This window comes from Mustela erminea, chromosome 10, assembly GCF_009829155.1.
Source record: "Mustela erminea isolate mMusErm1 chromosome 10, mMusErm1.Pri, whole genome shotgun sequence".
NCBI lineage: Eukaryota > Metazoa > Chordata > Mammalia > Carnivora > Mustelidae > Mustela > Mustela erminea.
In genome coordinates this window covers 28,607,319-28,633,679 of record NC_045623.1, presented here as the reverse complement: position 1 = coordinate 28,633,679, position 26,361 = coordinate 28,607,319, and positions in this window count along the sequence as shown.

The following is a 26,361-nucleotide window of genomic DNA, read 5'->3' as shown; positions in this document are numbered from 1 at the left end:
CAAACTCTTGAGTGCACCACAGACATTTACTCTTACTTTCATTAACGTAAATTATCAACATGGTTTAAAATAATAAGATTTTTCCCCTCCTAATGCTTTTTCTTATCATAGACAATGGTTTGAAATAAAATATCATGGCTGCTACTTGACCTTAATCTACTTTCAAATAGTCATACTAAAATCCTGAAAATACAAATGGAGATGACTTCCAGATTTAGTTTTCACTATTGAATTGGGAACAGCATGACTTTGCCATTGCTAATAATACACACACACACACACACACACACACACACACACACACACACACCTGTGTATACATATATATTTATGAATGATATCATATATTGCTTTAAGATCTTATCTAAGAAATTGAAAATCCTTTGTAACTTGCTCTTTTGCTTTTTTGGCATTCTGACATTTTTGCAGATGAACAATTGCTCAATATGTAAAGTTTAAATGGCTCTCTTTATTCAATAAAGTATTCTATTATTGAATGAATTACAAAGAGGCAGTATCCTTTGCACATTAACTTTGAATCTGCTGCTTAGAGCAAAATCCTGGTTTTCTTTCAGATGCTAATAACATACTGTCCAGGCAAAGGAAAGTCATTCTCTAAAAGGATTTGGTAAGACTTGGTTTGCTTTCATTATTTATTTTGCTTAATAATGATTTCTTAACAATAACAGTAACTTTTTTCCTTACTGTCCATTATGGTAATTTTAACTCGATGCTTTTCTGCCTTGGGTAAGTTAAAATAGTATTGATTATGAAAGAACTCAAAGGAGAATATAATCCTTTTCTGATGGTTCCTGTTGATGGATGTTTTATTTTTTTATAAAGAGAAGGAAACAACTTAGTCCTTTCTTTGTGCCCTGCTTAACTATGGTGACTATAATAGGTTTTGGAAGACGACATGAAGAAATCTGAATCTGTTAGTCATGAAAGTTAATAGTTTCGAATAATGGATTGCGTGGGTACAAATGAAAGGGAGTCTGATCATCATCCTTTAGGAATCTTCTGGAATTAGTTGTAGGGATACCCATTCATTCTTCTCTGTTGAAAGTGCTGTTTGTGGTGAAAAACAGCTGACAAGTGAAGAGAAATCACACGTGTTGTGTCAGCAAGAGCCAGATCTTGAAAACTGAAACCACAGTAGGTATTTCAAGAGTGGGGATTTAATACAGGGAGGTGGCTACACAGGTGTGGAAGGAATAAAGGAATAGGATGAAACACTGAGGAAATACAAGGGCAGCTGCAGAAAGCATCACCCCTTGGGTTGAGGGAACAAAGGAAAAAGGACAGACTTGCCAGAGCTGGCAGCTTTGAAGAACTGGAGCTCAGACTTCTGAGGAGGGCATGTGCCTAGCTGCTGGCAGTACCTGGGAAGCAGCAATACAGGATCATTTCTGAGATTATCAAAAGCACCTAGAGGTTGAACCAACTGCTGCTTCTGGAATAAAGTATATTGCTGAGGGAATACTGATAGGAATCACAAGATAGCAGGGAAGAAGAAATCCTTGTACTCCTCCTCCAGCCTTCCATTCTCTGTTCAGTGCTCCCTATTCATGGAACCCTAGGGAAACTACAGGCAAAAGAAAAATGTAGCTTTCAGAGTCCCAAATCCCAGCATCATGGGAGTCTGCAAGGGAAGATCTCAAGTTGAGTCACAGTGGCTTAATCACTAGTCTGCATGGTTGCACGGAAAGGTAGATTTTGCCTAGTCTCAGGCCTACGGTCATAAATATTGTGTCCCTGAGGGGGAAGAAGGGAGAATGGCAGAGTGACTAGAGCCTTCTCATCTCTTCCTTATTGTGGCGGTGGTGACAACTTTCCACACAATGTGCCCAACCAAATGTGATGCAGCCTTGCAGCTCCAAATATTTTAAAGAATATGTAAGTCCCCTCCCCTGACTTTTCCCTTCGTCTTAGTCTCTGATGTCCTTGTATTCTGAATCTCTCAGAACGTCGGAGAAAATGCAAGAGGAGACAGACATGAATTTACAAAGTCACCTTAAGTTGGCCTTCCACTTTCTTGAAGCCTTGTGCCATGGCTCCACGTCGATGTGTCTTAAAATAAAAGAGTTTCAGAACTAGAAATGACCTAGAGTTCTGGACCAGACATTTTTACAGACAGAAAACTAAGGGCTAAGCAAGTGACGTTTCCAAGAATATATTTGGTAGCAAAGTTAATTTTGGCTTCTGTGATTCTTAATTCTTAGGGTCTGGCTTGTTCTACTGTACCACACTGCCAGCTAGGATAAGTGATTTCATGCATGTTTGTTATCAGTACATTTATCATTGACCTTAGTCATTACCATGAAATCACAAAAACTGCATTCCGATTATGTGCCCTGCTGCCGTTTGCTGTCATTTCCAAAGAAGATATGAAACCTAGACCCATGTCTCTTTGTCATGTTATTGTGCCATTACTTTTGGCCATGATTTTTATTGAATTCTAGGTTTCTATTGGTAATAAAATGATATGTTGTGTCTCACCAGCTGAGAAAACAATGTTCATTGCTACTAGAGCTGAATATGAAATATAATTTTGCTAAAGTGGGGCCAGCTGGCCAAATCAATTCTGCTGCTGTCCTAAATATTATAAAGAATATGGTTGGATCTTTTTACACTTTAAAAAAATGGTGTCTGAATTTTTTTTAATACATCATTGTTTTGCTAACACTGTTTTTATAGTATATATTTAAAATAAGTTTTTGTTCTTCCTTTAATATGTGTATTTTCAAAAACGGTAGGAGAAACATTTATAATTCCAGTAAGTTACAGTACAAAAATTAATTGCATTTAAAAATATTAGCATTTGACTGGGTTCCTAGCCCTTCAGTTTCCTATAAATCAATTTGATAAATTCTTATAACTTACTTAATCAGGAAGCTGTAATTATTATTACCAAAAACAATGGTGAAATGTGAGCAAAACTCTCATTGTCTCAGCAAAACATAGTTTCACAAGGCTGCCCACACTCAATGTCTATTTGTTAGGTAAGAATTCTTGCCCATCCAGTGAAGCTAAAACTTTTCCTCCATGACACCAACCCTTCTTCACCACCCTGAACATAAAAGTTATAATGATTAGCTTCAAGAAAGTTTTCACAAAAAAGATGGTCTCTGAATCATGTTTTGAAACAATGGAAGGAAGCATCTATAGCAGAGAAATCAGCATGTACAAGGCTCAGAAAGATGATACTGCACTGAATTTAGGGAACCACATTGGTAGGGTGGAGATTCAGGCAGAGAGATCTGTAACCAATTGGATAAACACACCTAAAGCACATAAGAGAGATCCAGGCTCAAGATGAAGACTTATCATTTAAGACGTGTCATTAAAATCAAGGGAGTAGATAAAATCACCAAAGGAGAATGAAAAGAGAAGAGGGCAAAGACAGAAGCCTGAAAACCACCAACAATACTGGGTGAAAAAGGGAAGAGAAGCCAGCCAAACGATGGTTGCAGGAGGAGGCTCAAATTTGGTATATCCCTGGGGAGAACTGGGAAGATGGCTATTATTCCATGGCATGGCACATCTGGGATGTTATATCCTACCAACAAAGAGAAAAGTGGAGGCCAAAGTTCACCTCACCAAGGCAAGAAGAAAACTGAGAAAGTGACTCAGCTATCATAAGCAATTCTGGAAGGATGGGAGCCTGTGCATTAAACATAGTATATGAAGAATCTAATATTCTCTAGGATAATCCTGGAAATGGTGTTTAACCTGTGGCAGTTGTTAGGACTGAACAACATCCTGACATCAGTCAATATTTGGAAGACAAGTGATCCAGAACTAGAAATGACCTAGAGTTCTGGACCAGACATTTTTACAGACAGAAAACTAAGGGCTATTTTTAGAATAGCCCTTTCTATTCTAAAAAATTTTATCCGTATGTGGCAAAACCCTAGCAGAGAACCAGGGCCACAGGAACAGGCTATGTCTCTGGAGAACTTGGTAAAAAGTAAGTAGGTAGGAGCCCAGCACATCAGCCAATGAAGTAGGTTTCCTGAAAAGGAATCTATATGGAGAAGAGAGCAAAGAATATCATAGAGCAACTGACTAACATTAAGAAACCTGAGACTGGGTCTGAGGCCCAGTCTAATAACCAGGCATCCATGGGAAAAGAAAGACTAACATTTTATTCTTTGGATGCTCAGTGGACACCATGAACATTTGTTTAATGTAAACTACACCAATAAGCTTAAAAAAAAGACGAATTTAATGTAATCTGGGAATTATATTGGTAATACAGTGCTTTACTATTACCAGATTTGCAGATGTATAATGTTTACACTCCTCCATTAGCTCAAAAATGGCCTTCTTTAAAAGAAACACATGTAAAGGAAATAAGCTGGAGGTCTCAAATAAAATTATTGGATCCATGAAGGCAAAAAGTCATGCATGGTCCCTTTTTTAGGCATAATTTTCTTTATTATCCTTAGAGAGACTCTCAGTTTATACTCAGAGGGAAAAAGGCTCTAGTCCTAGTAAAAACATGAAATTGTTAAGAGAGAGAAAAGAAAATGCAACCTATTTGAATATATTCAAGTAGAATAGATATGTTAGTTTAAGGCAAACCACTCTGATTAAATATATTTGAGATTAAAGTTGGATACATTGATATGGGGGAGGAAAAGACCTTTTTAAAAAGCCAAATAAATAAGAGTTTACTCTTTGAACAGGAACCTGTCAGGCAGAAAGAGAACATTTTGAGGCCAACCTGTTTATATTAGAAGAAGTGTTGATCAAGTTTGCCCTAGAAGAGAAGAGGAAAATTGCTGATTTTATCCAATCTGCTACACTCCCATTTAATATAAATATTGTCATCAAGTCTCTTAGGTGGACTAAGAAAACTATGAATGTTTATTAAAATTCCAAAAAAGAATCTAGTCCCACTTCCCCGTATTAGTTGACTTCTTGACTTCCAAAATGAGCCAAACAAATGGTACAAGAGAAGATACACTGAGAGTTAGGATGATGGAAATACTATGAAAATTTGTGGAGTGTTGACGTACGCTTTTGTTTATAAAGACTCTTTTATTTTATAGAATTGAAAGTGCACCTATAAATATAGTTTCTGAGGTAAAAAAAACAAAGTCTGTGGAGCAAAGATACCTCCCTTAACTGTTATTTGTCTGTCTGCTTTCTGTCCTCTTATACTCATGTCTGCTATGTACTCATGGAAAAAAAATAAATAAATAAAATCATTCCAGCCACATTTTACCTTGTATGCCAGGTTCAAAATGAGGGAAAGAAGTTATCAGCATCTGGCCAGATAAGGAAGAACCATATCGTTTTATTGTAGGAAAGCTCACTTGGGTCCTAAAGGTTTGAATGCCAATGGTGCCTCCATTAGAAAGTTGTGTATTTTTTGTTAAGTGTGGAGTTCAGTGGTACTTTGCCTCACCTTTATTCAGAATTTAACACCTAAAAACCACACAAGTGACATCCTTAAATCTTGAAATGTAACATTAAAGTAACTTTGCAGTGATATGCGAATTAAAACATAAATCTGTCCATTTATGGTACTATAATAAGAATTTAAAATGCAGTATCATCCGATATTTTTAGCAATATCATCACTCAATTTCTTTCCCATTCTTCCTTATTTCGTTTTTCCCTCGTTCCCTCCCTCCCCCTCCCTCTCTTTTCCTCCCTTCCTTCCCTACATTGAACTACTCTTCAAGGTGCTAAGGACACAGCAGTGAACAAAAGAGAAAAGAAAAAAAAAATTCCCGCAATAAGTTTACATTTTAGGGGGAGAGAGAAATAATAAATAAAATAAGTCATTTGAAAAACGTGTTAGGGGGCGCCTGGGTGGCTCAGTGGGTTAAAGCCTCTGCCTTCAGCTCAGGTCATGATCTCAGGGTCCTGGGATCGAGTCCCGCATTGGGCTCTCTGCTCAGCAGGGAGCCTGCTTCCTCCTCTCTCTCTGCCTGCCTCTCTGCCTACTTGTGATCTCTGTCTGTCAAATAAATAAATAAAATCTTTAAAAAAAAAAGTGTTAGAAGGTGATAAGTGATTTGGAAAGAATTAAAATGGAGTGGAAGGGAGAGCATTTAGGAACTGTGAGGGTCTGGAGTCTGGCTCCAATTTTTTTTTTTTTTTAAATTTTATTTATTTATTTGACAGAGACACAGCGAGAGAGGGAACACAAGCAGGGGGAGTGGGAGAGGGAGAAGCTGGCTTCCCTCGGAGCAGAGACTCTGATGCAGGGCTAGATCCCAGGACCCTGGGATCCTGACCTAGTCAAAGGCAACTGCTTAGCAACTGAGCTACCCAGGCAACCCTGCTCCAATTTTAAAAACACTTCAGGAAAGGCCTGAGAAAATTTGGTTCAACAAGATGGTAGGGAAGCAAACCACGCAGGTATCTGGGAGAAGAGCAAATCTGACATAAGTGTTCCTGATGTGTTTGAAAAGTAGGTAGTCAGGCAGCATGACTGGAATGGAGGTTTTGGAAGAATAAGAGAGCAGGTCAGAGAAGTAAGACAGCCCATGTCCATTTTTACTCCGAATGCATTAATAATGGATTGGAGGAATAGTAGTGAAAGAAGAGAAGTTAGTTAGGAGGCTATTGTAACGATCTGGAGGACAGATGATGGTGGTGCTAGCAAGAGAGGTGGTGAGAAGTTGTTGGATAAAAAATCTCTTTGACAGTAGAGCCAACAGGATTTCCTGACAGAGTAGATGTGGAATAAAGTAAGGTCTTTTGCATGAGAACTGGCAGAATGAAGGTACCCCTCATTAACATGAGGAAACCTGTGAATGGAGCAGTTTGGAAAGGTGAGAGACAGCAGGGATTCTATTTTGGGGCTTGTAAATTCAAAATCTCTATGAAACAAAAAAATAATATAAAATCTCTATGAAACAAAAATAGAGATGTGGCACATTTATTTAGCTATATGCCCTTGGGATTCAAGACTGAGATCCAGGCTGGACATGTACATTGCACGTTATTAATATCTGGATGATGTTTTGAGTAATAATACTGGATGAGACCATTAAAAATGTGGATTTAGATGAGAGAGGAGGGCCAAGAATGAGAGCACTCCACCATTTGCTATTTGGTTGACGAAAGCAAAAGAGACTAAGGCGAAGTGGCCAGTGAAGGAGAGGGAAACATGGAAGCCAAGTGAAGTAAGTTTTCCAGGAAGAGGGAGTGATCCACTTGCCAAGGGCTGCCAAGAGCTCATGGAAGGTAAGAATGGAGAACTGACTACTGAACTCAGCAATATGCAGTAGAAATTCCCATGTGACAGTGATTGCTTCTGATCTTGAAAACCAGGTGTTATGATTAAATAGCCCTATATAGCCACTGCCAAGTTTCCATGACATTGGAATGTAGTGGCGATATACTTTAGGAATAGAGTTTTTCCAGTTGTGCATGGAAGAACATATTTCCTCAGGGTTAACTGTTTCATTGTAAATTGTCTCATTTTATTTTGTTACAGCTTTATGCGGTATAAGTAAGTATGAAAAAAACTGTGTATATATAGAAAGAGTATATGAGGTGACAGGTTTTGACATATACCTATATATATACACCTGTGGAATCACAATTAAGACAATAAACATATCTATTTGCCCCAAAAGTTTTCTTAAAACAATTTGTAGTCTATGCCCAGCAACTAATGGATCTGATTCCTGGCATTTTTATGTCTCCCCACATATTTTTTTCCAGCCTTATTGAGATATGAATGACAAAAATCATATATATTTAGGTTGTACAGTGTGATTTTTTTTTTTTTTTAAAGATTTTACCCATTAACAGACAGAGATCACAAGTAGCCGGAGAGGCAGACAGAGAGAGAGAGGAGGAAGCAGGCTCCCTGCTGAGCAGAGAGCCCGACGTGGGGCTCGATCCCAGGACCCTGGGATCACAACCCGAGCTGAAGGCAGAGACCTTAACCCACTGAGCCACCCAGGCGCCCCTGTACAGTGTGATTTTTAAAAGTCTACAACGTGATGACTTAATATGCATATACTTGGTGAAATGATTTTCATAATCAAATTAACAAATTACATCCATTACCTTACATAATTACCATTGTTTTCTGGCGAGAACACTTGAGATTTACTCTCTCAGCAAATTTCAAGTACAAAACACAATATTATTAACTATAATCACATGGCCTACATTAAATCTCCAGAACTTATTTATCTTATAACTGAAAGTTTGTACCCTTTAATCAATATCTCCTCATCTGCTGCCCCCCACCTTGGTTTTACCCCTAGAAACTGCCATTCTATCCTCTGGTTCCTAAGAGTTCAATTTTTTTTAGATTCCACGTGTAAGTGAGATCACTCAGTATTTGTCCTTTTGTGTCTGGTTTATTTCACTCAGCATAATGTCCTCCAGATTCATCCATGTTGTTGCAAATGACAGGATTTCTGGATTTCCTTTGTTTTTATATTTACTTGTAAAATATATTATTTTATATTTATATTTATATCATCACATTATATATCAATTGCATAACACATATATATGTCACATATTTTTTATCTATTCATCCATTGACAAACACAGGTTGTTTCTACTTACTGGCTATTGTGAATAATACTGCAGTAATGGACATGGTGGCATAAATATCTCTTTGAGATGCTGACTTCATTCCTTTGGATATATTCTTAGAAGTGGGATTTCTGGATCCTATGGTAGTTCTTTTTAAAATTTTTTTGAGGAAGCTCTATGCTGTTTTTCAGAGTGGCTATAACAATTTACATTCCCATTGATAGTGTACAAAGGTTCCCTTTTCTCCAATCTTTGCCAACACTCATTATCTCTTGTGTTTTACAATAGCTATCCTAAAGCATTATTGTTTTGACTTGTATTTCTCTGATAATGAGTAATGTTGAGCACTTTTTCATGTACCTGTTGACCATTTATACATCATACTGTATATCATACTGTTATATGTATATATTATACAGTGTGTATATAGATATGTGTACATACATACACACACACACACACACACACATATATATATACACATATCATATAGTATATATACCTATATATATATCAAGTTGTACCACCAATGTTACCCAGAACTCTCTTTGAATGTAGAACTATTGTAATAATCAAAATACCATCCCTTACCAAAGTTGTAAGGGTCTGTAAAATTGTCACGCAGCATATCACACTCCCCTGGAAAGCATGTGCTCGAAAAATTCACAAGGAAGTTTCTAGAAGTCTGATCATAAGGGCCTGTGTGAGATTAGTCCAGGGCACTGAGACTCATTCCCAGTAACTGCCCAATAACACTTTTACGTGCCAATAATGAAAGAAGAGACAAAGGCAGACCTGTTTTATAAAGTCAAACTTGTTGATGCTTGAGTTCTAGGAATTAAGAAAGGGTAAGATATCTATAATCACAGTGATCTTAAGTAATTAAAGAAACTCAATTCATAAAATGTATTTACTGAATTATTAATTAATATAAAGATTGCCTATGTAGAAGCATTTCTTTCCTAAATGGTTTTGTTTGTACAGTTTATCAGCATCTAATGATAACTAGCTTTACCTGTAAGCTGAAAATTGCATTGCAGAAACCTACAACCCAGTGAGTTAAATGTATTTCATTTATAACTGCTCAGTGAGCAAGGAAAGACCCAGGGGCATTTAGGAGTCAGAAAACCTGCCTTTCTCCTGGATGTCGTAATTGTAACTATAGTACAAAGAATAAATGATAAATGAGACAATGATAGATGAGTATGGTATGAATTATATTTAGAAACTCAAATATAAACACATCATATTATTTTGTGCCAGGATTTTTTTTCCCCCAGACCAGAGAAGGGAGCCTATTCTTATAAAGCAAATTGAAGAAGAAAAATTGAAGACACTAACAAATGAAGAAAAAAAATGCATGTGGAATTCAAATATGCAAATGATAACTATTCCTTTTGTACAGGCTGTAGATGGAAGAACAGAGTACATGATCACCGCTGGAAGTCACGCTGGGATCTATACAATGTAATATTAGCAGCCACCTTCAGATCGGGCACACCCCAGCTGTTCACTCTACAGAGCTTGCCTCCTCCTTTTCCTTTCCTGTCCCCTCCAGTAACCCTTCACACTAGCTTTCCTCATTTTCTTTAAAAGGCAGAAATGAAGCTAAAACCTTTTGTGTAAAGAAAAAACACGATAAAGCAGAAGGCCAAAACCTAAGCAGTTATTAAAAAAAAAAAAAAAAAGATTTTGCTTTAATAATTAGGAATCCTTTCCCTCCAAACAGGTACCACTTTAAAACACTTACTCTGCATTTCAAAGACAGCCATTGTCTTCTGTGCCTTTGGGAGCAGTTGATATGACCCTCCTGTTCTAGGGGAAGAACAATGAGATACAAACTTTTGCATTATTTAATCTCCACTCTCTTGTGCTTGATTTTTGTGTTTTGTTTGAATAAACGTATATCTAGTTATGCTGTCACAGGACCGTCAGGCTCTGCAAAATTTACAGAAGTGTCTACTCTTAAAAAAAAAAAAAAAACCACTTCCGCTTCTTAATATATAATTGATTTGTGACTATGAGCAACATTACTTTTTCCCGTGGTGTAATGAGGTGAGCAATGTCCTCCAGAGAGATACCTACGGGTCCTCATCTGTGGCTTTGTGAATATGTATCATTACCGTATTGGCAAGGGATGGGATTGTTTTGAGAGGAAGTGCTTGTCCTGGATTGTGCCAGTGGGCTCTCAGCACCATCATATGCGTCTTTATAAGAAAGAGGCACAGGGGGCGTCTGGGTGGCTCAGTGGGTTAAGCCATTGCCTTCAGTTCAGGTCATGGTCTCAGGGTCCAGGGATCGAGCCCCACATCGGGCTCTCTGCTCAGTGGGGAGCCTGCTTCCTCCTCTCTCTGCCTGCCTTTCTGCCTGCTTGTGTTCTCTGTCAAATAAATAAATAAATTCTTTGAAAGAAAGAAAGAAAGAAAGAAAGAAAGAAAGAAAGAAAGGAAGAGGCACAGGGATTTTTGAAGGGAAGGAAGAAATGTGACCACAGAGACAAAGATTAGAGTGATGTGGCAATAAACCAAGGAAGGCCTGAAGCCATCAAAAGCTGGACGCAAGGAAGAGATTCTCCGCTAGGATGTCCGGGAAGAGTACAAACCCGCTAACTCATCAAAATTTTGGATTTCTGGTCTTCAGAGCTGTTAGGGAATTAATTTCTGTTTTTTTTTTTTAATTTAAAGATTTTTATTTATTTGACAGACAGAGATCACAAGCAGGAGAGATGCAGGCAGAGAGAGAGAGGAGGAAGCGGGCTCCCCGCTGAAGCAGAGAGCCCGATGTGGGGCTCGATCCCAGGACCCTGAGATCATGACCTGAGCCAAAAGCAGAGGCTTTAACCCACTGAGCCACCCAGGCACCCCTAATTTCTGTTGTTTTAAGACACTAGTGTATCATACTTTGTTAAAGCAGCCACAGGAAACTAATATGTTTGGATTCCTGAAAATACTGTTATGAGTTAGCTGAAGTTTTTGTCTTCGTCTGGATTCTGTAGAAAATGGTGGCTAGGGATTCAAGTGTGGAGGCTTACCATGTAAAGCACACAAACCGGGAAGAGAACAAAGAAAGTGAAGCATGGGGGAATATGAAGCCACGTAATGGGATCTGTTACCATACTGGCTGCTGCTGGTTAGTCACCGCTGAGAGAGAATATTTTGCTCAGTGGGTGAATCAGCTCATCCTTTGGACTTCTCTGAAAAGCTGCAAGGAGGAACCTTGTAGTAGTTCACGGAAAGGTGAAAGGAATGAACATTTGTCTGCCAGGCTCTATCTCCTCTCCTGTCTCCTAAGGTCAAGGCTCACTGTTAATACTCAGCTCTGAGTTGGGTGATCCAGCCCCTCTGTGGTTGCTCAGGGAACCAGTGTACGGTACACAGTGTGCTATGTCACGCACGTCCAGGAGTATGTACAAGCTTGGCATGTGGCACACAAAGGCCATTCAGGCTGGGGCTCTAAATTGGAGAAATGGTGCCCATGTGGGTGACAGATGACTGTGGTGGCCTAGTTCTGAGAAACAGAGGAAGAAATTTGAGAAGGACGAAAGTTTTGTGCCTGGCACTCTCTCTGACACCTGAGGCAAACTGCTCAGACTCATGATCATTACGGAAAGTGATAGACACACAGATGTGATATATATGCCACTTAGGTGGAGGTCTGAGAAAGGTGTGTCTTAGGATGCTTTCCATATGATAAAGCTTTAAATAAAAATAAGATCATTAATTGATAGAGGTCATCACGCAACATGCCTTGTTTTTGCATTTATTTTTCTATCTGGTTATTGTCATTATATGATGATGGTGTGATGATAAACGTTTAGCAACTAGCTCTTTTCCAAAATATGTTATCTCTATGTATACGACTTCATCATAAATTTTGCTGATATAAGGAATGCATTGCATGTAATTTACAAATAATAATTACATGTCCTCTTTTCTATGAACTCCATATAACCAATTCATTCCCAAAGAATGCTTTCTTTGATTTTTGCCACCTCTCATAGAATAGCCAACCTATGGTCACACTTGATGAATGAGTGCAGTTCTGACATGTAATGTTCATTGATATTTTCATTTATGTCAACGAGTAAGACAAAAATGAAACAACGAAGACGTATGTTGGAATGTCACTCATTTATCAATGATGGGCGACTTCTTCCCTGAATGGGATAAGAGCTTTCAACTACTGGAAGAATACGTCCTCCCTTTTTTGTGCTATTCAGAGCATAATGGCTGTAGACGTGGCACACGTTCAAGATTAATCTTCATTATTAACGTGTTCTCCACCATTGTCTTCAGTCTAGTTAATCGACACAGCAATCAAGCCATGATTTGTAGCGTTTGCCAATTTTAGTGGTATGAACACTCTCATCATGGTTGGTTTCAAGCTAACAAAGTGCTGCCACCGAATGCAGAGCTGGCAGCACACTAGAACGTCGCATTTCCAGTACAGAGGTTCAGTAGGCGTACGTGAACTCAAGAGCAGAGACAATGGTAAAATGCAACAAAATAATTAGGAAGTGATGATTTTTGAGTATTTATAACCATCTTAATATAATTTATTTATTTCTAAGTTATACATACAACTTATATAATTGAGTTTTTAATATTGTCTGTGCTTAAAAAACGAGCTTGCAAAATTCTAAAAAAAAAAAAAAATTCGCTGTTGGCTCTAGCTAGATAAGCTGGTTCTAGTAGACTACTGGGGATACCACTGAATTAAAGGAAAACTGCTAATGGCACCTCCCCGGGTGGCTGTGAGAATCAGTAAAGATATTTTAAATGAAAATATTTTGACACATAGAAAGGTGCTAAATAAATGCAATATATTCTTACTGAGAATAATTATCAAATGGCCCAATTCAAGTATGTTAAGAAGTAAATATTTGGTTTTGGCTCTTCAGGAAAAGAAGCATGGATCAAATTGAAACAAAAATTTGAATTCTACTTGCTCCATACATACAGAGAAAATTTGATACCTAGAATTTCCCTTATCTACTGAAAAATACATTAGGTCTTTTCAAATTTCTTGAAAGTAATTGTAACTTTTTGTTCTGCTGAGTTTACCAGAAGTAGTCATTTATTATAGAATAGACAGAAAAGGGTGGAAAGGTAAAATCATAGATTTAGTTTTGGTGACCTCAGTATGAACCACCTAGCTGTATCATCTTTATGCTTACTTTTTAGTATCTATTTATTATTATTTTAATTAACACTTGTAGTAAGTGCTCTTATTTCTATATCCTTCTAACATATTGAAACACCTTATTTACCTAAAAGGTATTGATTAAACAGTTAATTAAGTATAATACGCTATTTCACTTAGGAATCACAATAACTTTTGTGGAATATGCAGAAATTGTTCACATTCTTAAGAGTTGAGAAAACCAAGACTCATAGTGGCTAAGTGATTTTCTCCAAAGTCAGAGCAGAACTTAAAAAGAACTCTGGTCACTTGTCTCCCTATCCTATAATTCGAATCATTTCCATGTTATGGCCGAAATTTAGTGTTATAGTAAGGTGGATTGTGTTGAATTGCAGAGAGCTTTTAAGGCCAACATGAAAATTTCATTAACTTTAATTGGATTATCTTTCTGATTAGAAAACCATACCATAGGCCCTGGTTAAATATATATATATATATAAACCTGGAAGAAAAGCTCTAATAACAACAACAATCACAAATCAGCTTTTTTACCCTAATACCTATGCATTATCCATCACAAACATTTGAATGTGTTTCCTCTCACACACATACACCCAAATGTGCACACACATTATGTAATTAGCATTGTTGTTCTTATTAATTATATATCACCTTTTCTATAATCAGTATAAAACAAATATTTTATGTTGCCATATATGCTTCAAAAGCACTGTTTACATACTTACATAATTCATTGTGTAATGGTAACATAAATCAATTTAGCTGGACAGTATGTTATTTCCAATGTTTCATTATTGTAAGTAGTAACAGAATGAAAATTTGTATTAAATCTTTGTCAAAACATTTGATTATTTCTTCATACTGTTTCTGGGAAAGAGACCTTAAGTCCACAGGGTATGAAATTTTAAAGGGCTCTTGGTACCTATTTCCATTTTTTTTTTTTTTTCTGAGATTTTGAACTGAATTGCCCTGCCAGCAGTCCTGTGTAGGAGGGTGTATTTCCTGAACTCTTGCCAACACAACATTTTTTCTTTTTAAATCTTGCTATTTGATGGCAAGATTATCTTTTTATCCTTTTTATCTTTTATCTTCTTAAATCTTGTTATTTGATAGTTAAAAGATCTTAGATTCTGATTTGATATTCTTTGATTACTAATAACCTTGATTTTTATATGATTTTTGTCTTTTCTATGTGTTTACCAGTTATTATTTCATTACCTTGGTTCATTTTATTTCTTTCGAGTGGCTGTTGAGTCATTTCCATTTTTCTCCCCTATTCTGAGACCTATAGAAAAAGGAGGTGATACATGATCAGATCTGTTTTCTTTTCAACTGAACAGTGTAAAACATTTTGAACAAAACATATGGGGATAGATTTAAGCATATTTACATAGTACTAATCTCACATGTACTGCATTTCTCCCTTTTTAAATTAAATTAAATTAAATTTTTTAAGCTGCCAAGTGGCACAGACTGGCAATATACATACTCCCTAAGTTACACAACAGTCAAGCAGCTAAAGTCACGATTTATGTATGTGTGCCCAATTAGAAAAGAGGCTAGTGCCAAGATAATCATAAATTTGCCATAAACTAAAGTTTATTACCATTACACAAGAAGAGATATTGGAAGAACTTCTTTTATTTGTTCCAATTATCCTGAAAAAAGAAAAAGATTATGTGAAACACATTTCACATGAAGGTACAGGTGACATTTATTGAATGTGGGCCAGGCACATAAGCACTTCTAAATGTATCACATGTATTAACTAATTTAATCATTACAACAACCTATGACATAGCCCTTATCTTCAGCCCCATTGTATTAGGAAACTGAGGCACGCATTCGGGTGACTTTCGCAAGATGATTGAGCAAGTATAAGATTTAATCCCAAGCAGTCAGGCCCTGGATGTTACGTATGTCACCATCCCCGTTAGAAGTGGAAGATACATTTCGATTCCATGCACTCACAGTTCTATGGAAGCACAAGGAAAGTGTACTTAGTTCTGTCTTTTGGAGAAGATATCTGAGCTGAGGCTTGAAGAATCAGGGGCAGTTAGTTAGGTGAGGGAAAAACAGTGCAGGGAGATGGCACGCCTCAAGCGAAAACACAGAGACATAAAATAGCTCTAGTTATTCCTTCGAGGGTTTGGTGAAACTATGAATGGTTTGGTATTTTGGTATTTTTTTTGTTTGGTATTTTGGTATGTGAAATACCAGTGCTAGGAAATGAACCCATGGTGGTAGGGAACTAACAAATTCATAGTCTGCACCTCTTGTGAATTAGCTTTGAGCCCAAAGCTGAAAATGATATCACCAAACAAGTCAGAAACGTTTTCTGCACTAAAGAGGAATGTATCAATCATACAAATAAATAAGAAATGAACAAATAAAGGTTGTGGAAGATGCTATGGATGAAGCAAATAGGGAAATAGGGTGTTGGAGAGAGAACAAGCAGGAATGTGTTTTAAGCGGGGTGTCAGGGGAAAGACTAGGAACCGGTCATGAAGATCAGAACTTTCCAGGTAGAAGGAACAGCAAGTGTGAAAGCCCTAAGATAGGAAGGAACTCCCCATGTTTTAGAAAATGAATGAAAGCCCAAGATGGTACCTCATTGTGAGCAAGGAGGAAGGTAGCTGATGATAAGTCTGAGATGCAACCTCTTGTAGTTCATGGTAAGAGAGTATATTTTGTCCAAGGTGCAATAGAAAGCAATTCATAGGCTTTTCAGTCCTGGCTGTGGCTTTGTCTCATTTCTCACTCAGGCCCTCCTGGGGAGAATGGTTGAGGCAGGGGCACAAGAAGGAGCTGGGAGATCCTCAAGGAGGCTCTGGTCAGTGGTGCAGCTGAGAGAAGAGGAGGGATCCGATGTCACCATTTGGACCTTAGGCTTTCTCTCACAAGGGGTAGACGCTTTGAAGAAGATTTTTGCTGGGGAGTCATGTGATGAAATTTGGGGTTTAGATGTATTGCTTTAATTAGGTTATGGAAAAACAGCAAACAAAGTCGCTTGTCAGGAATTTTTTTTTAATATGTGTGTAAAAGTAACTACAAATCTATATGTGTGAATATAAATATGTATATTCTTTTCCCAAATGTGAATTCTTCCTGGAAATACACAGGACTCTCAAAAGACATGATAAACTGTTTGATCCTTTGACTTCTTTCTTTCCTGAGGGCTCAGGGCTCCATGGTGTACTTCCTAAATAGATTTTCAGTCATCTCTAGAGAGGATTATCTTGATTTCTACTTCAGAGAGGAGCTGCTGTTATTCCATCGGAAGAAAAACACCGAAGGAAGACATTATACATTTGTTCTCTGAGTAGTAGGCAACGGGCAACGATCCTCCTGAGCATGGCTCGCAAGGTCCTTGACAGTTGTCACCATTATCTTTCATTTGGTGATGTGGCTGGTTCCTAGAATTGCCCTATTATCCTGGACCCCCATCCCGGACCTTTGGTTAGAGGGCTTCACATGTTAAACTTGTCAGATCATTCCTTGCAGATAGCATGGTTGCCGTAGATTTTTCCGTGATGAAGTACTGTTTGCTTGGAATTCTGAGCATCTGTTTTCTTGATTCTCTTTCTGTTCCAGCGTGGTATGAAGGTACAGGTGACATTTATTGAATGTGGGCCAGGCACATAAGCACTTCTAAATGTATCACATGTATTAACTAATTTAACCATTACAACAATCTATGACATAGTCCTTATCTTCAGCCCCATTTTATGGAAATCTTCAGCCCCATTTTCTGGAAGCAGAAAATAGCGTTGTGTTCACCACAGTTGTATACAGCAATAGAGGAACATTTTGCAAAGTTCAACAATCCGTATTACTCTTAAATTTGTTATCTATAGATTCAGGTGTAGCATGTATGCAGCATGATACGGTTTTTTTTGTAGTGGCAGATAGATGGACATGAAACCAGAGTTGGCAATGGCTTCACTTTTGTGCAAGTATTTAGTAAGATTTTTTTTAAGTTTAAAATTATTTTTAAAGTTAAAATTATTAATTTTAATTAAAATAGTAATTTGAATAACATTTTAATTTGAGTTAAATACATTTCATGAGAATATTTTTTAAGTCAAATAAAACTTTCAACTTTACTTAAATATTTTGAGTAAAAATTTAATGTTCCCTGATGATTTTATTTTTCTTTTAATTTGAATAAATGATTTTTAATATTTTAAAAAGAAATAATTTGAAAACATTTGTTAATTTTAATTTTTTACATTGTCTGCATATTTATGGGACTATATTTCACTTTTATACCTAGAGTACAACTGTATTTCATTTTTTGCTTTTTAAGTTATTAATGGAATGAATGCAAATATGTACAAATCTTTTTTTTACCATGTAGTGATTTTGCTGAACTGAAAGCAAGCATATGTCATGAAATATATATAAAATAATGTATGAATGATTTGTCTTTATTTTTTTGCTATTGTTTTTATGTTTATTTTGGTCCTTCCCCAGAAATGTTCGACAGTAATTAAAGTTAGTTGCCTTTATTATTTTGCCAACTTTTAGTTATAAAAAATCATAGCCTTACACATATATTTCAATTTTATTGTCATAAAGATTTGTTTTAAGGGTAGGAGATAGAATTGGGTATTTCACAGTTTTTAAGCTTGATTTATAATTTTTAAATATTGAGACATATGCTCTAGGGGCCTCCATCTGCATCCTTGCCCTAGGCCCGGCAAATGTTGGAGGAGGGTCTGTTGATCACCACACAATCCCTGCTGTGTAGAGCCTTCCCAGCTGCCTGCACACCCTGCTCTCCTCTCATCCTTCCGGACTTGGCCCCCATGTTAGTATTCTATGATCTCTCTACCTATGCTTAGTCACTCCCTCCCAGGGTTCCCACTGTACTTTCCATGTTTTCTTATGATTCTCCATTTACTTGGGTCCATTTCCTCTATTGTGAGCTCACTGAGGCCAGGGATTTCTCAGTCATCTCAGTCTTATTAATGTTTGTCGCGGAGCCTAGCTTGTAGTCTGTGCCCTCTCTAACTGTTAGATGAGGAAACAAATCCTCACCCCTACGCTCCATCTGCAGAACCACTGCATTTTCTTGTGTGTTGGGACAGAGGCATGTGCCTAAATATACATGCTCTATCCCACATATACAGTGTGTCTGGAGTCTGCTCAAAAATAATAATGTTTGTTTGGGACGCCTGGGTGGCTCAGTTGGTTAAGCAGCTGCCTTCGGCTCAGGTCATGATCCCAGCGTCCTGGGATCGAGTTCTACATCGGGCTCCTTGCTCAGCAGGGAGCCTGCTTCTCCCTCTGCCTCTGCTGCCACTCTGTCTGCCTTGTGCTCGCTCTCTCCCCGCCTCTCTCTCTGATAAATAAATAAAATCTTAAAATAATAATAATAATAATAATAATAATAATAATAATGTTTGTGCTATATATGCTTTTAAAATTATGATCTGATTTCCTTTGTAGGTCAAATCCAAATGTTCCTAGTCCTACATTGAGAATGGCAGATAGAAAGTTGGCGTGATCATGTGTTCTTAAGGTTGAAATCACTTGCCTTCGTTTTTTGCTCCTTTTGTTTTTATTATTATTTTAAAAGCTTAAACTTCCTTTTTGTTTGCAACTCACCTTGTTAACACTATAAAATAAAAATTTAAGAAGAAAGAGTTTGCAGTTTTGTTTAGATTTAATTCCAAGATATTTATTAAGGAAGAATCTTCAAATATGAGTATTTCAGAACTTTTTTCTAATCCAGTGAATACCAAGACTGAACCTACCTTGCTTCCCTTTGCTAGACAATTCTTTGACCAAACTTACTTTCTTATTACCATGCCAAACAATACTGGGGCCAGGCAAAAATATTTAACTACTTGATCCAGGAAATACCTGCTACTGGAAGATAAGACTTGAACCAACTACAAGAGATTACTTATCAAGACTAACAGCTTGCTCATCAGGGCCTATTTCAAAACTCTTACCTCACTGTGCCCACCAATCCAAAACTATTATATCATAAAATCTGCAGAATCCCAACTAATATGCCTCCTCGTAAGACCTCCTGTAAAAATCACCCCATAAACCTTATAAATATCCTTCTCTGGCCCCCTCCTCACCTCAGACACTACTAAGACTCTATCAAAGGAATAATTGTTATTGTGTTACATCTAATAAATTTAACTTTGTTTCATCAACATCTTCTTCAGGCCATCTTTTGGGGATTCAACAGTAAAAATGTATGCCAAATATGGCATCTCAAGATTCTGGAATTGGAATAGCATACTTCTTAGGAGACCCCTTAAGCTTACTGTCTGGATCACTCTGTGATGGATGCCATGTTCCACAGTGGGCCCAAGCTACGATTTCCTTATTTTCACCCTCCAAACATCTCTTAGGAATAAGAAGTCCTTGTTTAGGAATCCTTTGCTTATCTTCTCAGATTGAAAACTCTTTTTCTTGGGAAAAAAAAAAAAGGCATCTTGTGATGAAAAACCACTACTGTGTGTCTCTCTCTATCCTCAACAGTTTCTTTAGCAAGTATGTTAAGAAGATGATCAAAAGAGGAAGATGGGTGTAGGCCTGATATGTCCATCTCTGGAGGAGTTCATACCAGGCTCCTTAAAAGACAAACTTTACCTTGGGTTACCTGTGAAAGTCTTGTGAGATCTTGACTTAGTCTTGATTGATCCATGAGAATCTGATTCAAGGCAGGTTCTTTACTCCAAATCTTCTATTCACATTTGAGGTGGCTAATGAATAGGTTAGGAACTACAATAGACTGGATGAATGTTTGTGTCATCCCAAAATTCATACCTTAAAATCCTAACCCCCAATGTGACTATATTTCAAGATAACAGCTTTTTTGGAAAAAGTTAAGATTAAATGTGGTCATAAGATAGATTCCTGATCTAGGATTAGTGTCCTTATATGAAAAGACAGGAGAGAAATTGCTTTCTGTCTAAGCCATGTGACGACACAGTGAGAAGGTGGCCATCTGCAAACCAGGAAGAGAGCTCTCACCAGGAGTCAGATTGAACGGTATCTTGATCTTGGACTTCCTGGCCTCCAGAACTGAAAGAAAGTAAAATTTTGATGTTTAAGGCACCAAGTGTATGGTATTTTGTTATGGCAGCCTGAACTGATCAATACAGGAGCCTAAAATACAGAGAGCATAAGCAGTGTATTCAGAAGACTACTGTTTTCATGATGGTGTCTCAGTCTCATTCCATGCCCCACTGCAGTCAGAGAGACCTGTGAATGACAGGCTAAGGGGAACTCTGGGGAGGATGTTGTGCCGGGTCAAGGTCTTTGAACTCCTGGATCTCAGCAGACCTTTTGGAATTTTGTTTCTAACATGTATTTTCAATATAATTCATTTATTTATCCATTTCAGTGGCAACATGTATTTACACTATAATTCATTTATTTGTCCATTTCAGTGGCATAATGTTGCCAAAGATCATTTAGAATTACAGTGGTTATTTTGGCCAGATTTGGCTTGAAAACAATTATTCATTTAAGAAGCACTTCAGAAGAAAAATGGTCTTCAATTTTCACTAGTGTACAGAATCTTCCAAAAGAAATCTAGTTTCAAAAATTGATACTTACAAATTCTTTAGCCAAGGAGCATAGGAAGTATAAAGAATTTAAAATCACCTCTCTTATATCTGTCTGAATTGTAATCTGAATATAGGTGCCTTGATTCTTTTACTTCCTTCTCCTTCCTAGAATTCTACATTACCCATACTACTACCTTTCTTTCTGACTCATCTCCTTTCCCTTCTAGTCAGCAAGAAACTCACAAATCTCAAATGTTTTTTAATGTTAAATTCAGTTCAGAACAGATCAAGTTCTCTCATGGTTGATTTGAAACCCTGGTCTTTGAATTGGGAGCCATTGTTAACCACTTTCTAAAACCTACACACAAAAAATGGAGACAGAAATTTACAAAGGAATTTAGAGTTGTTCTAAAAACAGATAATTTGGGAATCCCAGATTGAAATCAGTTGGCTCATATGTTAATAAGAATCTCAGATGCCAAAAATTCAATGAAAAAGAGCAGAAAGTCAGATTCCGAGAATAACCTAATAGACCCTTGCAGAGATTAGAAAAGCTACAGATGTTGAGCAAGAGCTGTAAGAGGCCATCCTCAAAGTCTATTCTGTGAAAATAGACTGCACTATAATCTTGTCCTGCAAGAAAAGAAAGGATGAGTCTATCAGTGACTTCAGGAACAGGATCTTTAACACCTTTAGACAGCAGGTCTAAAGGTGTTAAATAGATCCTGAAGCAGATGTGACCCCCAGCTCTTTCTTTGAGCAGGTTTCAGCCAGAACCAGGGATTTAACATGAAAGCAAAAACGGGAATGAGAAACAGCTCTCAGATCCCCAACTATTCAATAAAGATCCTTGCATAGCCTTAAAACAAAATCAGAATAAAGCTGAGAATAAATTAGTGGTCTTGCAGATAAAGCCATTGGATGTTCCCACCCCAATCATAAGAACCTGGGTAAGGAGTTTATTGATAAAGACACCTACAGGCAATAGAAGCAGAAAGAATAATGAAAAATTAATTAACTTGTGCTTGTCAAGAAACTAGGGAAAAAATTAAAGTGAGTGGACAATGACAATGCTCCTAAAGGGAAATCTAGTGTTTGTTTTCCCATTTTTACCCTCAAAATCACATGGAGAAATTTCTGTAAATGTTAAAGGACAGTCTACCAAATTTGCCACCGTCACCCAGCATTTTTCTTAGGATTAAGAAAGTAACAATCTCCAGACCTTTCTTCATCTCAGTCTATAACCATCACCCTCGACTTTTCACCAAAGAGCATTTTTTTCCTTCTCAGTGACATCACACGTGTGAACTTAGTAAGGAGGGAGCTAGTGGGAAAATGGAAGTTTTAGGTTAAATATTTTACTGTTTGTATGAAGGTGCCTCAAAAAATTGAAAATTGAGCTACCCTATGACCCAGCAGTTGCACTACTGGGTATTTACCCCGAAGATACAAATGTAGTGCTCCAAAGGGACACATGCACCCCAATGTTGATAGCAGCAATGTCCACAATAATCAAACTATGGGAAGAGCCTAGATGTCCATCGACAGATGAATGGCTAAAGAAGGTGTGGTATTTATATACAACGGAATATTACTCACCCATCAAAAAAAAAAAATCTTGCCATTTGCAATGATATGGTTTTAACTATAGGGTATTATGCTGAGTGAAATAAGTCAATGAGAGAAAGACAATTATCATATGATCTCACTGATAAGTGGAATTTAAGAAACAAGGCAGAGGATCATAAGGTTAGAGAGGAAAAAATAAAATAATATGAAACCAGAGTGGGAGACAAACCATAAGAGACTCTTAATCATAGGAAACAAGTTGAAGGTTGTTGGAGGGGAGTGAAGTAAGGAGATGGGAAAACTGGGTGATCGACATTAAGGTGGGCCTGTGATATAATGACCACTGGGTATTACACAAGACTGATGAATCACTGAATTCTACCTTTGAAACCAATAATACAATAACTAATTAATGATATGTTAATTAATGGAATTTAAATTTAAAAAATGAAAAAAGCAAAAAATAAATGTTCTAGTGTTTGCCTCTTTCATGAAATCTGGAGGACTATCCTACTTACCATCAGATAATAAATAATTTGAATATTAATATGTTGGTATTTTTAAGTAAAGTCCTAATTGAAAATCTTCTCAAGATATAGAACTACTAAATAAATAAATAAATAACCAAAAATTGAAAAAATAAATTCTACTTGTGTTGGCAAAATTACTGGTGCCAAACTCATCTGTTCAGATTGACCCATACAAATCTCTATCCAAGCTTGCACAATCCTGTTTAAAATGAGAAACTAAGCAAAACAAAAATCAGTAGTTGAAAGACTACTAGGCAGAGAACTCATCATACCTAGTACTAATCCTTGCAATTCTCCTAAACTTCCAGACAATAAACTCAATGGGAAAGGATGCAGATTTGTTCAAGACTTCAAGACCATAAATGAAGTAATCCTTCCCTCTGCTCTTCCTTGTGGTATCAAACCCATTCATTTATTTTGTCTTTGGTATCCCTTGAGGCTATAAATTTTTTTCTTAACAGTTGTAGATCTGTGTTTTGGTTCTTTGATTGTCTTGGGCTCAAGAGAATTAATACTTGTTTGCCTCTTGCTGGACAGTGAAAAATATACCTGAACTTTTCCAATTTTTGGTAAAGATGAAGTAGTCCCACTCCTTCCAGGTCCTTCTTACTACTAAAAATCTGTGGACGTTACAAAACAAACAAATGTAGAAAGAATAAAATGTGGAAAGAAGGACTGTTTGGGGACATCTCTTCTTGAGGAAGGCCATGGTGGCTCCACACCTGGGTTCCATATTGCCTCTTGTATATCTCATACAGGAAGTTCTGATAAGCCTCCAGCCTGGAACCATGAACAGGCACAGACAAAATAATTCCAAAAAAAGACTGTTGCCCCTAGCCCCAGGCTCAGGAAAAGAGTAGCCTAACAACAACAACAAAAACCTTTTTGGCAATTCCTGCACTATACCAGACCACCAACAAAAAATCATATTCTTTCACTGCAGTTTTGACAGGACTGAGCAGACAGCCGCTCTTCCATGCCACCCTCCAATCCTGAGGAAATAAATGGTGATATTCAGATTCCCCTGTGTGAAGTGTCAGCAGACGGGGGCAGGGGTGGGGAGGAGCCGAGTGGGGGGAGCTAACCTATCCCCTTCCTAGTGGAAGTAATTGATGGTGCTCCAACTCCCCTGCTGGGGTATTATCAAAGGGACTGAATGGAAATTGAACTGCCATCCTCTGTCCCGCAGAGGTAGGCAACACTCTGATGTCCCCTCTAGGCAGTGTCAGTCGGATCCAGCTGCAAGGTGAGACCTAATGAGAAGATGCAAGATAGGGCTGGTCCCCAAGATGCTTCAGCATCTACCCTTGGGCATCATCAGGGCCCAGCCAGGAGCTGAGCCTCCAACCACTCCCGGCATCCAAGAGACTAGGCAAGGTGCTGCAAATGAGGCTAATCCCCACAGCGCTCCACTTTCACTCCAGCTCCAGTGTTAGTGGTCCTGCTAGGGCCCTAAATGTCCACACCACCCACACCCACCTGGAGGCAACACGACAGAAGGAGGTGGAGTAGAGCAGGGTTAATCGGCCCTCTGGTGCCCCACCTTCTCCCCAGTGTCTGGGGGTCCCAGTGGGAGCTGACCCTCCACCCTCCCCCCGGCATCAGAGACACTGAAGGAAGCAGCGCACAGGATGTGGGGGTCAGTACTCCTCCTCCCCACCCTGCACAGAGGTGAGAACCACTGCCCCCCCACCCCACCCCACCACCCTGATCAAGGCAGAGTGATGTGAGAGGAGGCGGGGCTAGCTGGCATCAATGGCTACAGCTGGTTTTGTGCCAGTAACTTTTGGAGTGGCTTATTAAATAGCAATAGATGACTGAAATCAGAATTTGGGTACTGGAAGCAGGTGTAGCTATACGAAATCCTCAAATATGTAGCATTGAATTTGTGACAGGTATAGGCAGAAGCCTGCCAGTCCTCAAGAAGGCTGCCAGAGGGGACATGGAGGGATGAAGATACTGGCAGAAACTGTCACTTGTTGTAGCATAGGAAGTAGGAAATACCCCTGATGAACTGCATGGCATCGGTGAGATTTCTGGGCAGTGTTGAAGGTGCTGTGCGGCTTCTTCTAGCCACTTATAATAAAATGTGAAAGGAGAGAAATGAACACACTATTCAGTTTCCAGGTAAGATTTAGGGAAAATCTAGAGGCTCCAGATGCTCTTTACGGCCAGCAGGTTCTCAAAGTTAGAGCCAATGGCAAAGATAAATTTCAGGGGGCCATCAGGAAAAAAAAACAAAGCCAAGAATATGACTAGTAAAACCCTTAAGATCTCAGAAATATTTAAGTCAGAACATCAAAGACCCTTTTCATTAGACAAAATGGCTTCTAAGGGTCCTAAGTGTAAGCCTCACACATCCTCTCCATTAAATCGGAGGATCCCTGAGCATCTCAAGGGCATTGTTCTATAGCTTTGAAGATGACCCAGGGAGAAAAAGACCTGTTCTGAAGATTTGAGGGTGTACTTTTGTCTAATGGTGTACAGTATAAATTGATATGTTAAAAAAGAAGAAGGAGGAGGAGGAGGAGAAGAAGAAGAAGAAGAAGAAACCGACAAAGTGGTGAGTGGGTGGGCCTCAGGTCGCCTGGGGAGGCTTCCATGGTTCAGCCTAGCCACCTGTCTCCAAGGCCCACATCGACCACACGATCCCCATACCCTGTGGCTGAGGGTCAGAGGCTCAGGGGGCACACCCGAGCCCCTGGCCACAGGGTGCAGCCTCCCTGCTTTTATTATTAAAAGAAAACCCCAAACCTAATAAACACTCAGCTCTCTACTTGTGTGCAGTGACTGACTCTCATTTAGCTTGATTTACCCAATTTATTCATATCAATTAATTGGATAATGAGTCACCAGCAATCTTTAGGTTTTGCAGAACCATTATCCTCATTTCCTCATTTACTTCAAGGGAAATGATGTATGTAAACATTTTCTGAAATATTAGGAGAGTATATCTATTTTTCGACACACAGAGGTTATTATTTTTTTCACTCCAACTGCCATCTCAAAATATGCAAAAGTGTTTGTAAAAT